This window comes from Copidosoma floridanum, unplaced genomic scaffold, assembly GCF_036245765.1.
Source record: "Copidosoma floridanum isolate Cflo_tuat_1 unplaced genomic scaffold, Cflo_Japanese_pri ptg000030l, whole genome shotgun sequence".
In the NCBI taxonomy this organism is placed as follows: domain Eukaryota; kingdom Metazoa; phylum Arthropoda; class Insecta; order Hymenoptera; family Encyrtidae; genus Copidosoma; species Copidosoma floridanum.
The window spans coordinates 39421216-39437122 of NW_028321907.1; the positions used below are offsets into that span (position 1 = coordinate 39421216).

The 15907-nt window shown below is 31.6% G+C and overlaps 1 protein-coding gene across 1 annotated transcript in view; it reads left to right on the plus strand.

Moving 5' to 3' along the window:
- Positions 1-6366: 6366 nt before the first annotated feature.
- sei (potassium voltage-gated channel seizure) overlaps positions 6367-15907 on the plus strand; it is a 755411-nt gene continuing 745870 nt past the window's right edge. Inside the window, exon 1 of the mRNA XM_089596947.1 lies at positions 6367-6661. The gene's annotated coding sequence lies outside the window, so the exon portion shown is untranslated. The remainder of the gene's footprint in view (positions 6662-15907) is intronic.

Consider the following 15907-nt stretch of genomic DNA (forward strand, 5'->3'; position numbering starts at 1 on the left):
ATGATATTGATACTGATACTGATAGTGACTCTGAAACTGATACTAATGTTGGTGTCAAAAACGATGACTGTGTGTAGGCAAAAAAAAAAAAAAAAGAGTAAAGTAAGCATAAAATTTAAGATCAAAAAATTAAAGTACATCTTGCCGTGTGGTAGTACAAAGAAATTAGCGCCGTCTTATAAGCTGATGAGAATTTGCGTATTGCTTCAGTTATCCTGTGACGATAGATCAGGCAACATCAACAACATGGGTCCGATCTTTAGCAAACCAAAATATGAGAGCCTCAGTAAGAAGGAGGAGGAGGAGGAAGATAAAAATAGCCGAAAACCTCTTTTAGAAAAGCACGTTGAGGCATCTCAACCAAAAGTGAAGGGAAATTATTATTCCGAAAATATTCGCTCTTATCCAAATAAAGATGGATATGATATATTGAAAAAAAAAAATCAATAACCATAAAATTCTTGTGTATTTTTTTTTAAGCTAGCAAAAATATATGCGTATTGAAATTAAAGTTTTGTTATTATTGAAACCCATTTACATACTATCCTAAAAATCTTAAACTTAAATTCATAATCTGGCTGAATTCCTTGGCAAGGTACTGCGTCGAGTAAGCCAACGTTGGTCACAGCTAAACGAGATACGCGATCCGCTACATCCACATATGATGCTGGTACATTATACGCCTAAATAAGAAGCGAAGAGTTATCGGCCACGGCTTACACATACGTGTATCCTAGCATGACTCGTTGCACCCGCTCTTGCTAAGAAAAAAATATTACACTGGAACATTATACGCCTATAAATAAGAAGCGAAAAGTCATCGGCCACGGCTAACACATCCGTATGGATAAGAAATAATAGCTCCATTACTTGGTAAGGTACTGCATTGAGTAAGCCAACGTTGGTCGCAGCTGAACGGGATACGCGATCCGCTACATCCACTGATAAGAAATACACGTTCATGCTTGATCATCTTCCTCTCGCGCTGTACGTTGGGCTTGTCACACCTACACCTTTCGGACCCATCCTGATGACGTCGGAGCTTGATTCGCGGTCGGAAAGGAAGGGAGCTGTCAATACCATCCGACATCACAGCATTCGGAAGAGGGCCCCTTCCCCTGACGTTACCATCCGAGTAGTCCGCACCATCCACCGCCCCTACCGCCCGTGCCCCTCCTCCCACCGCCCGATCAGCCCCCACCACCGCCTCTCCTCCACCGCCTTTTTTCCACCCACAGCTATAGCTAGAGCCTCTCCCCCCACCACTACCTCAGGGGGGGAGCTGGGGGGGTGCCAGAACCGCCATGGTTTACCTACTAGTGCCTAAGGGAATGTTGTATAATATTGTAAGGTCTTAGACTTTTCAATGCTGAAAGTGTAATATTCATTTACAGATTTGTAGGAGATTATTTTTCTTGGCACAATAAGACAGCCTTACATTAATGAAGAATATAAAAGAGCTGCTTTGGCAATCTCGTTAGTACGATAGTGATAAGAAAATGACGATAAATTAAGTTACTCGTATTAATACTTACCCATTGATAAAATTAGATTAATTTCTAATGTTCTTATACATCAAATGAGCAGGCGTTGACTGAAAAATTACCGAAAGTATAAAATGTATTAGTTGAGAAGAGGAGTCACCAAGACCTCGGTGGCGAAGTTGGTGACGTGCTTTGTTGGCAAGAAAAGAGTTCAAGGTTCAAATCCTGGTCAAGGTGGCACTTCTTTAAATTGCTACGTATAATAATTTTTGTATAAATCGTAGTTGTAACTGAAAAAATTAAGTTGCCTTGGCAATCTCGTACTAGATGGGAAAATGTCGATAGATTCAATCACTCGCATTAATACTTTACCCATCGGTAAAATGAGGTTATTTCTTAATATTTTTATGTAACATAAAAAATCTAGGTTAATTTCAGTTTTAGATAAGCTTGGCAATAGCAAGGGATGATATGCAAATACTTAAGGAGGTTTATGTATTAAAGAACCTGCTTAGAGCTCTGAAGCTCACAGTCGTACTAGTTTTTATAAGTCACAGGTGGTACCCTAATTAAATGGTGGCAATCATGTTGGAAAAATTATGCTTTATTAAAACTATTACCTATAAGACCTAGGTCAGTGCTTATGTTACGATATTTGTTACGTTATTCGTTGTTTGTTACTAAGTTAGTGGAACTTTTTCAATATGCGCATCTTTAGTCTTGTTGACATAGTTAAGTTAATTAATAGTTGCATAATAGATTTATATGATTATTTTCTTACAATGTACGTTAAAATGACAATTCTATAGATGTTACTGAGATTATAAACTAGCGGTTGTTGTTAGTAAAATTCATTGAATATTGTTTTGAATAAATAACCTGGATTTACCAAAAATAAGCCGGAATTTCAATCTAAAATATATGAATAAATTAATATTTCAATTGTACTTCCATAAGCGCGTTCTGTACTACAGAGTAAAAAAACGATTTTAGATTTGTGATCTTCAGAAAGTAAATTTGAATTTCTCATTTTACTTTTACCCTTACCTTGTCCTGCCAGTCGTCTCTAGGTCTCCTTGTCTCATCATGCTGAAGTAATACACCAGCAGTGTAGTCCCCTCTATCTTCTGCAACTCCCCGCTCAACTGTTTCATACCAGTTTCTTCTTCTCCATTTTTCATTCTTATTTATTTATTCTTTTCTTCTTTTTAATACAATTTAATTATTTTTCTTTAACCAATTCTAAAAAAAAAAAAATAGAACACTCACCAAGCAACTTTAACCAGCGATCCCTTGCACTCTAGCTGAGACTATTACTCACTCTGCTACAAGCGATCCCGATACAATAAGTCTAATTACTTCGTGTTATCTTGTGGTTCGTAACTGTGATTGAGGTAATTTTTTAACTGAAGCCACATAGTTATCAAGAGAAAAGTTCAGAGACGTGATAGGAGTGCACATATATGCAGCAACACTGGCAATTACTTTTTCCACCTTTTAAGCTTAAAATAGCACCATCACTGCTTAATTTTATGTTATAAGGCAGAAAAATTGAATGCGAAACTCGTTCAAAAAGCCTTCTTTATCAACCTCGTTACGGCCCTCGCCTTTAGCTCCTGCCATACACCTCTTAGTTCGTACATCGAAGCCTTCACAAACTTGTACGTAGTTTACTATTTTCATTAATATGTATTACTTTACATTTATATTTACTTACATACATGCTTGTACGTATACTTGACTCCGTCTTTCTTATGTAACTTGACAAAAAAAAATTGTAGATCTATTTAAAAATTTGACAAGTTTATCTTCAAGCAATTTTTTTTACAAATAAAGATTGAGAGATTTTTTCGTATTACATAAATTGAATCTTACGTCATTATTTCATGATGTCTCATGTAAAATAAAAATTTTTTAAGAAGAAATATACATAAAAAAGATAGAGTTAAATAATCTTCAGTTTTGTATGGGTATTTTTTATACTATGTCAAATATACTTTCAATTTTCAACATTACCTGTGAATAAAACGTATTTGTAATGAACTTCTCAAGGGACATTTCGTGGCATGTAATACTTCCCTATTAAAGATACAGTGGTACTAAAACATAGTTTGTCTGAGCTTTTCAGGTACAATTGTATTTTCGACACTAAATACGGACTGGGAATAAGTGTGTGAGCGTATGTGACAGATTTAGGGTGTCTGTACATGGGCGTCTTACAGTCTTAAGCCTGTAAGCCACACCTATGGTGGGTGATTTAATTCAAATTCATGTTAGCTGAATACCGACATCCAGCGTTAACAAAATATTTTTTTTAGTTTTGGTGGCTAAATATCTTTCCAATATTATAATGCAATCACGTAACATACTTATGTTATGAACAGGATGCCTATTATCTTGTTTAAAACAAATTATATTAATATTCGGTTAACTTTAGTTTGAATTAAATCACCCGCTATAGGTTTGGCTCACAGTCTTAAAACATTAAGACGCCCATGTACAGGCACTCTTAAGCATGACGTTAGAGATGTCATCAGCGTAGGCGGTACAAAGTTGTTTTGATGTTAAAGGAAGATTCGATGAAAACACAGTTCTGTACTGGTCAATCTACATATTGTTTATATTGAATTTCCTTGTAATATATTGTTAATTATCCTTTATTTGTTCAATACAATAATAATAAATTAAATCATACCTCATAAACGTAGGTCTACTCATTCCAACGACAATTGCACCACCTTCGTATGGATTATTTATTGTTTTAAAAAGTTTATAACTATTCAGAAGTATGTTTTTCTACCATAAAATTTAATAAAAGTATTACTTAATCTTTGGGAGCCCAAGCATCCAGTGCCCTTTAGTTTTTCCACTATTAACATTGCAGCCTGCTAAGTCATTGGTAACAGTCGCTATTATGTTAAATTATTGCTGTATAGCTTGACAAAATTTGTATATCTATTAGAAAAAAATCAGTTACCTTAGTAACTAATTAGTCCACTTTATTTTATAATTGAATTTAATAAATGTAATTATTATGTCAATTATTCTTGATGTCACTTGATGGAACGATAAGTAAGGTGTGTATTTAAAAGATAAAAATTTAGATAAATTAAAAACACAAATTGTTCTACATCTTTTATTCTTACTTTATATTTATGTAAGAAACGCTCATAAGCATTTAAACAAAAAAGTTTTGGTGACGCTACTTTGGCAGTTTAAACTTCCTTGAGTTGGTTAGATTAAACTTTACTAAGAAATGTATTCAATGTTACTTCCAACGTTAATGCATGAAATGAGTGTCGATGATTCTTTAAAAACGTAACAGTATTATATTTCATAGTATATGTCATCAAATAATGATGATTTAGGACATATCAAATAAGAAACAAGATTTAATTATTCAGAACTTCCAAACTTCGTGTACATAACAGTTGTAGCTTTGCTTTTAAGGTTATATTTGAATAGATAACAGAAGTAAGTGCATCTGCCTTCATAAAAAGCTTATAGCGTTTTTTTTATATCTTTTTCAACTAAAATGTAGTTTTCCATGCTGTTAGAGATTAAAGTGCCATATTTCTCTTGGGTAAAAGATCAGTCATTTTTCTTGTAGAAAAGCATTTCCTTATTCTTTGAAGATTTTTCATCCTTGCATATGGCTCAAGAGATAATTTTTACGCAGGAAATTCTAAGATATTTTTCTAATAAGCAGCAAATGTTATTTTTACTAAAAGGGTTATGTCGTACGGGCTTTCCTGAGACTACGGAGCAAAGTTGGACTTTTAATAAACGAAAAATGTAAATTGGATCTTTGCTCCGAGAACAAAGTACCTTTAGCTTGCGAGGCAGGTCACACCTGAAAGAAAATGCGTATTGCCTTGGTGCTTAATGTACTTCTTTTGAAATGGAAGAATTTTAAAAACACGGAATTGAAAGTCCTTTAAATCTTGTTGAATTATAGCAAGTTAGTTTAAAGACACTGTTTCTAAAATAGCATGGCTTACTTAATGGTATCTACTTATAAGAATTTGTGACAAATCTTGTTACAATCTTAATAGTAATCTTAATAAGTCTTGGATGTAAATAAGAAGTCTTGTAACGACCTTAACAATTATCTTGTTCAGTCTTGCATGGACGGGATGTGTCAAACAGATAGTAGTTTTATATCTAGTAAAAATACAGAGCCATAATGTCCCATAAAATTCTTATTTAAGCAAAGAAAGATTTATATTTTAAGTCTAAAACGTATCATGCAGGACTCTGCAAAATATCTCGCATAGTTCTCACAAGACTTATACAGGATTTATTCTTACGGAGCGTTCTAATTGTTTATACGAAAATGTTGTTTTTTTGAAATTCGGTGACTAAAATAAAATTAAAATTGGCCCTTTATACATTTATGATATCAGATAGAAACTAAATTTGAAGTTTAGGTTTTGTAAATGTAGTTGATACTCGTACGTAAGCACTGAAAGTTACATTACTTGGCAAACCTTTAAGTCAGATTTGTGCCTATTTGTATTTTATGAGTAACATATCAATTAATTTTCTTATTTGTTTTGTCATGAGACATAATCATCACAATTTATTTTATTTTCTTTGTAAATTTTAGTATCCCTACTTCTGTCGTATAGATAATAGTAATACCTAGTGGACAGGTGAATCAATAAAAATGTGTAATGACTTTGTATGCGTAGTAATATGCGCAAGAAACGTACATGTCATGACGTTGTAAATAAGTGTTAGAACAGGTTAGCACCCAAAATTAACATTAAATTTATATAAAATTAAAGTGAATTTTAACTACTCATGTAGCTTTTAGTACAATCCTTAATCTTTGGTGAAAACAGAGATTTTCGTTGAAAGTTTTTTTTTCAGCTTGTAGAATTTATTTAAGTTTCTCTGATTACATAAAAATTGTATACGGCTTTCAGCTTTTGCAAATTTAAACGAAGTTGTAATTATTTGCTTATACTTGACAGACAGAACAAACAGTTAGTTTTCTTGATAATTTATTACATGAGTAGCTCACTATAATAACATATTAGTGCTTATCAAGTATATTCGAAAGTAATAAAAGTGATTAAATATACACAAATGTGCAGTTCACAGTCCTTGAACAAAAGTATTATAAAAGGTTGAAAACAAAATTACTGACCCCCTTAGTTAAGTTTTTACTGGTAAATGTTGAATATATCTGTAAGAACTTAAATATTTATTTTTTTTTTGTATAGTGTAAACGTTTTAAACTTGCTTCGGAAGATACTGAAAATAGTAGTTTTGTTTGTTTCTGTGAAAAAAAATTACTAGTAATTTTTCAAGGACTTAAAAGTCCCAAGGTACAGTCACTTACACCAAATCATTACTACTTATTTATGATTGTTTAAAAGTAACTTAGAATAATTAAAATTTAAATCTTATTTGACGATAAAAAATTATCATAGTAGAATTATTTAACCAATGGTCTTGACACCTGGCTAGTTACTAGCATGAACTTTTTACCCTCTTGAGTAAAAATTGAATCTTCTACCTACTTTTTCTCAAAAGTTATTATTTAATATTGAATATTTATGTAACATAGAGATTCATTGAAATACTGAAGCCTCATCAAGTCAAACAAAAAACTTTATGTTTGTTAGGTTTTTTGTTTCACGTTGTATGATTCAATTGTAAATTATATTCATCAATTGGATGTAAAGTTTTTCAATCTGTACATGAACTTTTTCTTTAGTTACGATTATAGTTGGAAGTAACAATTATAATGACTCTGACAAAATGATCTTATTTACAATAAAATGTTGAGTTCTTCTAATGAAAAATTAATTTTTTGTGAGGTCATTTTTGTGCTAAATTTACAACAGATAAATTTGTCAATGGGATAAGAGACACATATACACGTCTATGAAGTTTAGTTCATAAGTCTACACGCACGAATATGCACCTCTCCAACACACACACACGCATACACACATATATATTCTACAATTTTTCTTATTTAACAAAGATATTTATCATATTATTTAAGCTTTTATACTACCATGAGCTTTTAAATAACGGTCTAACTAAATAACAAGTGTAACAAATTTATCTCAATCTTTTGATTCCTGACTTGAATACCTTTTTTATGGAAACTTAAGTGTGATGAAAAAACATTAACATACTTTTTAAAAACCTGAACTTCTTTTATCTCCAATACTTTTTCTATGTCGTTTACATTTTGAACCATAATATGTGACATAATACTTAAAATAAATCTATGCTGATAAACTGTACGTTAGATCACACGTATCTAGAGCAATCTACTTATAATTAAATTGCAAACATAACAATAAGTTTTTATTTATTTTCTTTACGACTTTTTTTAGCTTAAAATGAATCTATGATTTTTACAGTAGTCTTAGTACTTACAAAAATATTTTAGTTACCTTGAAAGACTTTCGCTGAGAATAAACTTTTTTTTGAAAACAATCAGATTGAACAACCCTAGCGTAGAAACAGATTTTCGCCTAAAATACATTACAGTTTAACATACTCAATGTGTCATCTTATAAAAAAATTCGATGTTTGAGCAAGTCGATACCTACAAAATAGGTAAGCCAACAAGAGGACTACATTTCACTGTGGTTACTAATTTTTCAATTAGATAATTATAATTTAATAAAATAAGGTATAGTGAAGTCTTCTCATCATATTTTTTTTAAAGTAGATATTTAACCATCAAACCATCTCCGTATAACTTATGATCTTTGAAAAATTTATTACCCCCTATTTTGGATTATTGAGAAGTTTCTATGCAAAAAAAAAAAAATTTTTAGTGGCAAAACTACTTTTCGTGCCCACAGGTGTTTACTTAATCAGTACTTTCAATAAATAACCAAACAAACAAGCCATTTAACTTAATAATTATTTATCAGTTGGTCTGTGACAACAATACAAAGATAGTTAAGAAATTGATATAAGTAGTTTCATACATACTCCTACAAACACTACCACTTTCACTAGTTTTTGTTCTATTAACTTGGATCCAAGTAATTAATCTTTGTAACCCTTCCAGACAAAAAAATGAGAATCTTCTTTAAAATAAGTATATATGTTGTATTGTTTAGTTTAAAAATTAAATAATGTGTTTGGAACATGATCCTCTAATTCATCCTAATGTTGGACGTGAGAAACATCGTGAAATTAACGTTAAAACGTGAAAAAATCATCGAACACTGAGATTTCCAGAATACATACTTAACGTATTAAAACTGGAATAATGTAATTCTTTAAAAATTAAAGTTAATGAAAATCCGAACAATTTAAGACCAGTTTGATTAAATTTTATAAGACATTTGTTCTAATATTAATGAATCGATGTAAAAAATTTAAAAGTTTTCATTCTTTTTTAATAAAAAGAAAAAGTTCTACGTATTTAAAAAATCGTAAGAATACGTATTTTATAACCGGTAACGTACCATAGCACTATTATTGAAAAATATGTCTTTGTACATGAGATATTGTATTTATCTTTAAAAAAAAAGTTAAATATTCAAAGACACAGACTAAGTTCTGTCCGACAAAAATAATCGACCTAAGACTCATTCTTTTCATACCGACCTATATTTTACGATGATGTTATGGGTACGTTAACTATTTTTTTTAACGGACAAAGCCGTATCCAAAAAATTTGCACTATTCAGCCATGTCTTTTTTTCAAATATCTTGTAAATAAAAAACTGAAGCAGCACGCAATTCTCATAGGTAAGTAGCTAGAAATCTTTTGCGTATTAAAAGAAAGTGCTCTAGTATGCTTAAAAGCCAAGGTAATTTTTTTTTAAACATTGATTATTTGTTTGTTTTTGAATATTCATACTTGAAATTGGAAGTATAGCTACTAGTTTCAACTAGTTTTAGTTTTACATTTTGTAAATTCGTTACGTATTAGTATCATTACTACTTAAAATTATTACGTAGTAAAATCAGCTTTTAAAACAGATACAGAATCATTAAAAAATGATGCTCATTGTTGACGAAAACTGGATTATCCAAAAACAGTAATTTAAGACTCAATCGAGCTGTTGTAAATTTGCGAAGAAAAATAACATTACTGTATCTTCATTGTTTTTTATTTAATTTGAAAACTTTTATATTTTTAATTTGGATAGCGCAAGGATTCATAAAAAACTTGCATAGTGACATTACAAAATTATTTTAACAATCAAATGTTATAAGCAAGTTAGGTTTTAAATATTTGCTAAAAAGATTTTCTTTTTTTTTAGCCCTTAGTATTATGTTTTTTTAGATTATTATCGTTCGGAAATTCGATGAAAACTGTTCTATTTCAACAATTTAAAGTGGCTTTTCGATGATTTCATACTGTCAAAAATCGTACCGATTACTTCTACCGATGGTCTTCAAAATTTATTTAATTTTTTTGCTGATTTTAATCTATTTTTAGTAACCGATAATGTTTGTTCTTATAGTATGGGATTGCTCGTGAAAAGAAAGTGAGCTGTCATGATGCATGTTGGTTTGAAATAGCGTTGCAGAACTCTCTTGTCTGTGAGACCTACCACTCAAACTAATTTAAACGTAAAAACAAAGTTGACCTCATAAGCTCTGCTACTTTAAAGTTAAAGCTCAGTAATGGCAAGAAAGTAAACATCGATCCTCTATTGGTTTGGAACGAACAACACTTAATTTAGAAAGTTAGACATGACAGATAATCGGAAGTGAAAACTTGTTTACTATTCTTTATCTTTGTTCAGAAAAAAGGTGATGCGTTAAATAAGTAAAGCTAGCTTTTATTGTTTATTTAATACCATACAAGAGCTCCTACATAGTTTAATATGTATATTACCAAGGATGGCTTTCTCATAAATGTCATGCAGTGAGAGTATTATGAAAGCGTTAGCAAAATTATCGATAAATATAATAAGTAGATTGATACTGACTACACTCACAATAGTTAGATAATTTTTAATGGCTATGGGGGCAGTGTTGGCACAAAAGACCTTGTGCTTACGTGGAACGTTTGTGTCATAAAGGTTTTATAATGGACCGTAGACTCAAAATTGACTGAAATACGAAGAAAGTAGCCCTAAAAAAAAAATTTTTCAAACGACAGTAACAAAAGTCAACTTATACATACTATTTTTAATAAGAGTGCCAGCGAATTTTAATTAATGGATGGGACGCTAACTCATGGATGGGATGACATACACCGTTAATAGAAAAAATGCTACTTCAAGTTCATAAATATGTCTGTACCTCATGTAGTTTGAGTCCACAATCAAATTGTTCGTGTACGGTAGTACGGTATCTTATAATTTAAGGTACTGATTCTGTTAATGCTGAGTTAAGGGGAAATGTTCATATATTTATTTTTATTATGATACATCGTATCAAAAGTGTTATTATGGCTAATATTTTTGTCGAAACTGTTTTTTACCATTAGGATCATGTTAAATTAATTCAATTTTTCATTGTAAATATGTATTTGTAATCTCTAATTGATCTTGATAATTTTTTCTATCATGCAATCATACAATGCGCCAGGATTAGTTAAAGAGGTTATAATTTTGTTGACATTTTTATCTTAAATAAAAACTTTGAGAAAAATATAACCCGTAACTCTTACTCATACACTGTCTAGTCCATCGGTATGGTTACAGAACAAGCTTTGGGGATTCTTGTGTAGATGGAGAGCTGGTAATTTCGATTTATTAAATAAATGGATCAAAGAGTCCGGATAATTGTAGTAAAATGCTTAGCTAAAAAAGGCGGAGCAGGGGCTCAAGCCCGTCAACTAAGGATTCGCGAAATTTTACACTCACCACTCAGCCACGACCTTCGGACGCGACAGCATTAATTGCACTCTTAGAGTGCTCTCTATTGTGTCGCTAGTTGTACGCCAGTTAGCTAACACACGGGTACTCGCTCGACTGAACCGAGCCACGTCCGTGACTCCTCCCCAGTTTATGGGTCATTGTCCCCGATGATACCTCTTGCTATGTTACCTACTCGGTATTGTTTCTCTAAATTTAACAACTGTCCATTACTTAATAAATTGGAATTACCTGCTTCCCATCTACACGAGAATCCCCAAAGCTTGTTCCGTAACAAGCGTAATTTAGTGATAGTGGTTGGGAGGTAGAATTGAGATATCGTCTAAGGCGATCGAGATAGTGATTCGCGAAAAAAATTAACTCAGATGTGCGCCAGATGTATCCATTACCAACTCGGAAGAAATCTTGATTACGTCCTACCTTTCCTATATTATTAGTCCTTTTTTGCATATGCCTTGGTTTCCCTCACTAGGCTATATTCTCGTAACATCATTACTGTTGTACTGTCTTCTCCCCGCAATATCGTTTTCGTGACAAAGTAGCTGTTTCATAAGTTTTACTGGCTGACCAGGAGACGTAGTTTTTATCGGCAACCGAAGGTAATGAAGACTTCTTCCAAGTTGGTAATGGATATATCTAGCGCACATCTCAGTTAATTTTTTGCACAAATTACCAACCTGATCACCTTAGGTGATATCCCAGTTCTACATCCCAACCACTGTCATCAAAGTACGCTTGTTACGGAACAAGCTTCGGGGATTCTCGTGTAGATGGAGAGCAGGTTATTCCAATTTATTAAATAAATGGATTAAAGAGTCCGAAATATTGTAGTGCATTGCTCTGCCAAAAAGGTGGAGCAGTGGCTCGAATCTATCAACTAAGGGCTCGCGAAACTTTACGCTGACCGCTCAGCCACGACCGCCACCGGACACGACTGCATTAATTGCACTCATAAAGTTCACTCTGTTGTGTCGTCAGTCGTACACCAGTTTTCCAACACACGGGTGCTAGATTGACTGAACCAGCCACGTCCATGACAGTGTATACATCCCGTACAAGTTTAGGTATAAAAATCTTTCAAAATCTGGCAGCAACATCAAGTCCATATTTTAACTGCACGTACGTATTAAGTTTATGTCTGATAGCTAAAATCTGTACTCTAAAACTAAATTTTTATTAAACATTATCAAACGAATAAACTTGTTTTATGTATACTATTTAAAATTGGTTTAACTTATTTTATGCCTAGTTAGGTCCAGAAACTAAATTTAAAGTTTTTATTTATACGTACAGGACCAGTAGAGTTTTTAGAGTGTTATGTAGTTTTAAAAGTCCATCGGTCATAGCTTCAGGTGATATAAAATCTGGGGCTAATATCTGGTCATGTTTTATAATGTGATAGCGAGATCTTTATTTTATTTATAGACAGTTAGATTCAGATTCTTAATTTAAAATTTTTATCCATACGTACAGGATCAGTTCAGTTTTTAGTGTGTCATTTAGTTTTTTCAACCCTTCGGTCAAAGCTTTAACTAAAGTAGCTCCTGGAACTGGTTTTTAGTTAAGTTTTATAACGTCGTAGCGAGATCTTTATTTTATTTATCAACAGTTAGGTCCAGATTCTAAATTTAAGGTTTTTATTGACATGTACAGGACCAGTTGTTACCAAATAGGTGTTCCTGTTTCCCTATAAAGAAATAATAAAACATACATTGCAACAAGACATCGTTTGTAGAATCATAACGTTTTTTAATCCTTAATACATGCAATAATTATTAAGAATTGTTATAGTTGCAAAATGCAGTTCAATTATTTACTTTCAACAATGTGTTATTTTCATTCCATTAAAGCAAATATATTTAAGTTTTTTAGTTGTTTTCTTTTATTTTATCCACTATCTTTTCATATTCAATAATTTAAAGTCAATTTTGCAGGTTAAAAATTACGTGAGTGTAGTTATGTGATTTATTAAGTACAGCGTGTGTATATAAAATGTTAGTAATGAGTGTGCAGGTTCAGTACCTCAGATTCGAGAGGACCACCTACCGTTCCCTCTATAACTGAGTATGTCATGCCACCTATGGGTGATTCCATCTTATACACAAGCTCTTAGAGAGACATTACTTGTCCATCAAGTTTGGTACCTCAAATTCTGAGGACAGTCAAACGTTCGCTCTAATAACCAAGTACGTCATACCATGTATGGGTGAGCTCATATCGTACGCCAGCTTTTAGGGGAAAACAGTTTTCCATGTGGTTTTCTGTATATATTTACTGACTGCAATACTGCATCGTGTTTTTTAAACCTGGGCAAAGGTAAAATTTCTTATAGAAATCAAATGGTATTTATAAATTTTCTGATGTTTTTTATAAATCACACTCTGACTTAGTATACTCGACTGAGAGTAGTCACAAACTTATAATACGTATATTAAGCAACCAGAAAGACGAAAAGCTTACATTATCTTGGCAAGAGGGATATGGTAGGAGGTTTACTTTACAGGATTTATGATATTGGCAGTACAATCGCTGTGCAGTTAAAAAAAAATTCGGTTGAGATTTCTATCTCTGCTGTTATTGAAAAATAATTTTTCGTCAAAACGAGCATCGATTTTGGATGATTTACGACTCGTTTCTAAAGCTAGTTTTACGTTGTACGTGTTAAATTGTAAAATGTAAGCATTGAACTAGTTACATCTCCAGTTTTCAGTATTAATATCATTAAATGATCAATGTAAAAAAAAATTTTTTTTGGCTTCTGAGCATGCTGGAGCATTTTTTTCTAATATGTGTAAAATTACTATCTACTTATATGTTTGAATTGCATACCACTACAGTTCTTTGTTCTCGAGGTAAAAAAAAAGACACCTGGCTGAAAAGTGCTAGTTTTTTTAACCAGATTCTAGAGCTTTTAAAATAAAATAATTGTTGTGCCCATGACATCGTCGTAAGATGTAAGTCTTGACGGAAAAAATCAGTCCTGGGTTGATTATTGTTACTGCTGGGAATTTGGTCTAATATCATTAAACATTAAACGCTCTTAACACATATTTATGAACTCCTTTTACTTGCTGCTTTGTCATTATATATAATGTTGTAATGAAGTGTAAGACTTAGTATTTTGAAGCATGACTATTTATAGTCATACCTTTAAATAGTCATGCTCCAAAATACTAAGTTTTAGAATTGATTATTGTTTATGATGACAAAGAAGCAAGTGAAACGAGTTCACACGTGTTAACCATTCAGATGTTATAAAAAAATAAAGTATTCTGATCCCGAATGGCTTGGATTTTTTTTATCTACAAGGTACAAAAACAAGCATTGTAGTTATTATACATAAGAATAAGATTCTAAAAAACTTGGTTTTTGGCGATTTATGTACAGAAAATGTTAATTTGACGATGTTTTCTATTTCCAACATTGGGATGGATTTAAAAACCATGCTTCATACACTGAACCTGTGCATTATTAGATTACAAAATTGACTTTAATTATCTAATTCGACTGGCCTTGTGATGCAGAAGCAGTATGTTGTATTTTAAGAAAGAGATGTAGCCTAGATAACTATGTTACTATTTGCTTAAGATTAACATATTTCACTTTTCTTATAGTGAATAATAATTATTTCTGTAACTATGCCTGAATATTCATGTTTTCTGTTTATTGGTTTGATTTATTCCTTATAATTCTATAATTTGCTTGAATTAAGATAACAATAAATAGTAAGTCATAAATTGCAGTTTATTAGAAAATAATTTAAGTTGACAAGAAAATTATTTATACTTTCTGACTGGTCACACAAATTTTCTGAAAAGTTCTATATTATACTGAAAAAAGGTTTTTCTGTTTATTTATCCCGCTTGGAATAAGTAACCACGCCAAAACTTGGTGACATAACTTAAAACTTGAATAGAAAAACAAAAAATTAGATAACAGATTTGAATACTGATAGTTAAAATACTAACTGAGATGATTAAAAGACTACATGATTTTTTATTATTCTAACCCTAAATCATAAGTAAAAAAAAATGTAATAAAGGAAAAAAAATGTAAAACGAAATGTGAAATACAACATCTATCGACAATTCGTTATTAAACAAAGCTATGATGTTAACATTATCCGATAGACAAGATGAAAATAAATTTAAAAAAACAATCAACTGGCACACTACTGGTGGAATTTTTATGCATAGTCAAAAACTATTTATCATAGGGATTACGTTGTTCTGTTATAACTGTTACCTTGAATATTAACACTTTGTTAATTATATTTAAAAAATATGATAAAACAAGCTATTAGATAAAATTACACACCAGGGTGCTTAGATTATTATTATTAAATATCCTTTGCTTAGTAGCGCAACTTATAAAGGGGTTAATAAATCAGACAATAATATTTATTTTAATTTTTCGGTGGAAACGTTGAACAATATTCGTAAAGGATTATCACCTCATGAACTAAATCTAAAAATTGGTAGAATAGTGATGTTACTGAGAAATTTAAGTATATCAGATGACAGTATAATATAAAAGGAGAAATAATAACTAGAGAAAAAATTGGAAATAGAGTCTTCATCCCGAGAATAACTTTAG